This window comes from Miscanthus floridulus, chromosome 5 (genome assembly GCF_019320115.1).
Source record: "Miscanthus floridulus cultivar M001 chromosome 5, ASM1932011v1, whole genome shotgun sequence".
In the NCBI taxonomy this organism is placed as follows: Eukaryota; Viridiplantae; Streptophyta; class Magnoliopsida; order Poales; family Poaceae; genus Miscanthus; species Miscanthus floridulus.
This window is the reverse complement of record NC_089584.1, coordinates 21,599,895-21,606,245: the sequence shown is the minus strand read 5'-3', so window position 1 is coordinate 21,606,245 and position 6,351 is coordinate 21,599,895. Positions and strand designations below refer to the sequence as shown.

The following is a 6,351-nucleotide window of genomic DNA, read 5'->3' as shown; positions in this document are numbered from 1 at the left end:
CGGGGTTAAAATGAACTAGAAGTCGAAAAAAGTCAGTTTTTCTAACTTCACCGGTGAAGCCATTTTGGATAAGCCGTGCCAAAAGGGCTTTAGAATTAGCAAGCTGGCTAGCTAGCCAGTAGCCAGCACTAAGAAGCTTAGCTAACTTGTGCTTGTGATCCTGTGACAGAGACCCCGGCCGCCGAATTAACAAGTGATTAACAGATGCCATGCTAGAGGGCTGATACAGTGACATCCCTCCCACCGAGACGACGGAGGGTCCAAATGCATGCATGCCCTGCGTCGTCGCTTGACGCTCTCTGGCGCTCTGCCGAATCGAGAGCTGTTTTGTCCATGGGGATAGCTGTCTCGCGTCCTCTCGCTGCCACGTACAAAGTGCATGCGGGCGGGCGTTGGTTAATCCTGGAGACTAAAATAACCTAGCGAGAGCCTAGAGGGATTTCTGGAGTTGATTAAGCGAGCGAGCTGCTCCTAACCAGTCTGCATCATCAGAGTAATCAAAATCATCTTATTGTCCTCTTCCATGCATGCACCGCACCAACTCGGCCCTTCCACCCTGGCCTGCGCCTGCCGCGGCGGCGTCGGGCGTCGTATACATACACCCACTCCACCATCTCCCCCCTCACTGCCCCCCAAGGCATCGTCCGATGGCCGTCTCGTCCCCTCCTCCTCTTTCTCCTCTGATCTCCTGAATCCCGATCCCCTCTCTCTGATCGAGTTGCTGTGCGTGTTCATGGGGAACACGCCGTCGTGCATACTGCTGGCGGTGGCGCCCGCGGGGGGCGGCAGCCGCGCCTCGTCGTCCTCGTCGGCGGCGGCCACTACCACCAAGGTGATCCACGCGGACGGCACCGTCACGCGGCTGGCGCGCCCGGTGGCGCGCGTCGGAGCTCATGCTCGACCACCCGGGCAGTTCGTCTGCGACGCCCGCCGCCTCGCCGTCGGCTGCCGCGTCCCTGGCGTGGCCGCCGACGAGCTCCTCCAGCCGCGCCACGCTGCTACTTCCTCCTGCCCATGGACATGCTCTACTCCGTGCTCACCCACGAGGAGATGGCCGCGCTCTCCGACTCCCACGCCGCCACGGCCGCCGCCTCCTCCTGAAGAGATCACCACGCCGCCCACCGCGACGGCCGCCACGGCCGCCGCAGCGCGACCGGGGGCGGGGCCGGGGACCCGCGAAGGACGAGGCCTCCAGCGATGGCGCCAGGTTTACCCGATGCTCGGCCTGCTCGAGACCGGCGATCTCGGCGCGGATAATAACAACAAACCTGAAATACGCGCCGGACCCGCAGGCAGGTCGGGCGGCGGCGCCGGCGCTGGGTTGAGGCGGCACCGGTCGTGGCATCCGGTGCTGGACACCATCGAGGAAGTTCCGTGACGCGGCGGGCGGGCGGTTGACCGTCGGGACGCCCGCAGGAGTGAGCAGCTTTGGTTGAGCTGGTGTTAGGCGGGCGGCAGCTAGCTTGAGCTGGCTTCCGAGTGTACAGTAGCTAGCTTCCAGCTATTCTTTTTTCTCTTTTCCTTTTCCAATTTTTTGTTGTAAAGCCATTGTTTTTTGGGTCTACAAATGCACGACTGGCAAATTGATTGTCAAGTTTTGTGCTCGGGAAACAAAATAAGAAAATCAAGAGCCTTTTTTCAAAATGAATCATCACTCGAACTATATCCTAAAATGCATTCTGAATTAGCCTTCTTCAAAATCAAAATAACAATAAAATGGGTATCTTAATTTTTGAATATATATTGTTATAAATAAGGTATAAAATTTACATAGTAATAAACATAAATACTTCATCCGTTCCAAATTATAAGACGTTTTGGCTTTTTTATATTCATAGTTTTGCTACACACCTAGATATATGTTGTGTTTAGGTACATAATAAAAGCGATGAATCTAAAAATGTTAAAACGTCTTATAGTTTAGGACAGAAAAAGTAATAAACAACATATTATTTGACTTTGTTTCTATCTAACCTCAATGAAAATTTGCTACTATATATATATATATATGAAAAAGTCTACTTAACCTCCCAACTATTGATGGTTGTCTACTTCACCCCATCACTTATAAAACCAGGTATTCTACTCCTTAAACTATCGAAAATTGTCTAAATAACCCCCTGAAACGGTTTTAAAGATGGTTTCGCTAATGTGACGTATTAAAGGTCTACATAACCCCTAACATATTAAGGGTTGACTAAATAACCCCCTCAACTATAAGACCAAATATTATAGCCCTTAAGGTATATCTAATAATGTTCAAATGACCCCATGATAGTCTTGTAGGGTCGTTTGAACATTGTATCCCACCACACTAGCCTAAGCACTCATACTTGCACGTAGGCCCATTGGCTGTCTCCCTCTCCCTACTCTTTCTAGGATTACGGCACCGTTCGATGAGCACCACCCTATCTCCTGCTCCACCTCATGGCACTCCTCCACAACATTGAGTTCATGCACTCTACCTACACCCTTGTCATTCGACTGTACCCCATCCACATTCTAGTCATGTCTCATTGTCTCCTACCATAGCTTTCTAAAAAACTGAAGGACAACCTGATGGAGGATGTGGGAGAGGCCGGATGATGAGGGTGTAGGCTTGGTGCTTGAGCTCAATGGCATCGACGAGTCAGGAGGTGGAGCAAGAGACAAGATGTCGTGTGCTTCTCGCTGGATGGTGGATTAGTCTAGAAAGAGTTGAGAGGTGGAGGTAGAAAATGTGGCTTGTGCACAATCATAGGTACTTAGGCCAATGTGTCGGGACACGGTGTCCAAACGGACTTACAAGAACATCCAAGGGGTCATTTAAATATTATTAGATACTTTAAGGGCTATAATATCATATTTTATAGTTGAGGGCTTATGTAGTCGGCACTTAATATGTTAGGGGGTTATGTGGACTTTTTAATATGCCAAGTTAGCGAAACCACCTTCAAAACCGGCTTAGGAGTTATTTAGATGGTTTTCAATAGTTCGAGGGGTAGAATGCCTGGTTTTATAGGTGAGGGGGTGAAATAGACTTTTTCCTATATATATAGAAAAGATTTCCACTAGCCCCCATATTTGTAGCACTAGCGGTGGTGCTAGATGAACAAAAGTTTCAACCGGTGTCTGAAAAATCACAAATTTTTTAGTGGCTCATATGAAATTTCAAACTTTTATAATGGCACATAGGAAAAACGCCTCTAGAATTAACAATTGCAGGATCATAACTGCGCCAGAATTGTAAAATCATAGATTCTACTCAATCGAATAGTAGAATCAATCCAAATTAACTAATATCATAAAGTTGTAAAATCTACTTGCGAACTCAGCACAGCTCAATTGGTTAAATTTCTTCTAGTGAAACCTGTTTACCCCGGTTCAACTCCTATTTTTCTAAAATTATTATTTTAGGATTTAATGAATGCATTTTTTTAGTAGTAAGATTTAAGGTGCTCATGACTATAGGACTTCAATGGTGTTTGTAGGATTGAATGCACCTACGTGTGTTCATAGGATTTGAATGCACCTACGTGTTTGTAGGGTAGTATGGATCGTGTATTAGAGCAGTCGGTCCGTTGGTTTTTTGCAGTCTCTCTTAGCTCATAGTATAATAGTTAGCTCCTCATTATTAATATATGGTTCACTTGTTTTTTTTTATAAAGTTTCTTGGTTCCTGTACCTAAGCCGGCTGTAAGCTTATAAGCCGGCTGTAAGCTTATAACCCGTTTCTCCTCTTCTCCTCTTCTTTCTCCTCAAACTCATGCATTTATCTAGCTTACAGCCAGCTATTATACTTGCTCTTATATATGATCGTTGAATGTAGGTATATGTAGATACCGTGTGTGTAAGTAAAAAAAGCTATCGCATTTCATTCTTCACTAGCCAGCCGGCACACAGGTTGCAGAGAACATAATGCTAGGAGCACGAGCTGTATCGACCCGGCTCAGCAAGATATACAAGTTTGCTGAATGCCGACTGGACCTCAGCTGTACATGCAACTTGTTATGGAACAACAAAGGGATCATATCTCAAAATGGTCCTTATTTTAGGTCATGTTGCTTTGAAGCAAACAAGGAGATATCATATGATATGCCAGTGTATTATCATCTACCTGTAATGATATAAAACAACTCAACACACCGGTTCTCGATGGTTGCAACTTGCGAGAGGATGAGAGATAAATAAACTTTACATATACTGGTAGCGTGTCTGTACGTTGCTACGGAACAACTAAATTTTTATACTAAAAACACATAGATCGCACGATAAGATAACAATACTGTGAAACTAAATACCGACGTTAAAATGACATTTAATCCAAAAGGCAAATTTAGTGAAATTAACATAACTTTTGTACTAAAAACACACGGATCGCACGATAAGATAACAATACTGTGAAATTAAATACCGAAGTAATATTTAATCCAAAAAGCAAAGTTCGTAAAATTAACATTCTCACGGAGAGTGCGGCGTCGCAGGCTCACCAACTCTACTGTATAGACCTTTTCGTGCGTTGCAACAGGATAAATAATGTCCTAATAATTTGAGTATGAATGTGTTGTATTGTTAAAAAAACGATAATACGAGTATGATGTTCCATATAATGGAGACGGGAATCCCGATCTTCCGTCGGGTGATGGTAACTATCGTTGTGACGGAGAATGGCACATCGATCCGGCTTCAGATCAAAAGATCGAACCCTGCAATCTTAACACCACAGCTCCTCTGGTTATCAACCAAGTCACGAACCAAGTTGACCTCGCCAAGAAGGCTAATCCCTGCCTGCGCAACGAAGAACATAAGCAAGAACAAGAAAGAACGCAACCAAATTGCAGATGAAAGATTAATCTCACGAGTTGGGGTCTCACGAATCGAAGAGCGGCGAAACTATTTCTTGACAGAATAATCTAAGCAAAACCCAAAAACCTAATGACGGCGGCGGCGTATGATTATAAAGGTCTTAGGGTCATCGTCTACCCTGGACACGCCCCCTAATGGGCCCAAACATGATACATGGCCCAACGGACCAAAAGAAGGTGTCGTAGCACCCTGGCAGATTCTAGACGCTGACTTGTTTCGATGATTCCTGTTGATTCCGAAGAGCTTTTAACGTGAAACCATTTGGATTGGCTTTCTTATCAAATTATCTTTCCATCCATATGTAGATCATCGAAAACGGAGTCCGGATACGTCCTGGGTGACTAGTTTAAGGCAGACTGATTCTAGATTCCGAGGCAGACTCAAACTTGAGTTGCTTTGGGCCTCCACCTCGGGGACTCGAACCGAAGTAGCCTCGGGCCTCCTTCTTGACTTGGACACCCTTGCTGGCCTCCTTCCCCTCCATCCCATGTGCCAAACATGGTCATATGCATGGGTGTCATGTCCTCATCATCCTCCCCTTCTTGATGAAAAGCCGTCCTCGGCGTCGATTGTGCTTGAAACTGACTATGCACAACATAGAGGAGAACGGGGTTGCGAGGACAAAGAAAACTAAAATAATTCTAAGAAGGAACGTGACCATGTTTTCAAGTTTCTAGCATGTCATCTCGCATAAAAATTTCAGCAAGCATGTTGACTCCATGATCCGAATGCACACAATGTATGTCAACACTATCCTGCAAAAGATTAGAACTAACCAAAGACAATGCATGAATAGATGGTCGAGCAGACATAGGTAGCAACCAACAATGCTCCCCTCCTTGGAAGTGGACTTGTTTCTTTAAGGAACATGAGAAAATGTTTGTATTATTATGGTTGCCCTCTAAACGATCATAATCTTGTACAATAAAAGAAGAATTCATATTATTACGAATGTATACTCGATGTATCATATATTGTCCCTTGTTGTTATATCTGCCAATAACATGATATGTGTGTTTAGAAAACCAAGGCAAATCAGCATATTTAAAAAGGCTCTCTTCCAAACAATCTAGGTTACACAAAACATCAAATTCAATGTAACCCAAAGTATGTAAAGAAGACAACAGTTTGAACTCATCAGTTTTAGTAGCAATATGAATAACATGTTTATTTTCAGCACAAGTCACTGGTTCCAAAACATGTAAAACTGAAGCATCTTCAACCAATTCATCTTTGTTACAAGGAACATCAAGCAAATTATCATGGGACAAAGATAAATCAAGAGAGGGTTCCACTAACAATTGCTCTATGACAGCATGGTTTGTGGAAAAATTTAGTACATTAAGACAATTTTCACCTTCCATAAGTGTAGCATCATGGGTATTACCTATGTTCTCAGCAGGAGTAATAGGTGCATTGTGAAGTGATTGTTCTGAATTTGCATATGAGGTTGTGAGCTCCTCATTTTCTTCCACATCATCCTCTCGCTTATGTACATTATCCTGC

General features: G+C 44.5%; 1 pseudogene; it reads left to right on the top strand.

The window, feature by feature from the left end:
• Positions 1-733: 733 nt before the first annotated feature.
• On the top strand, positions 734-1,378 carry LOC136451731 (uncharacterized; annotated as a pseudogene).
• The last annotated feature ends 4,973 nt before the right edge of the window (positions 1,379-6,351 follow it).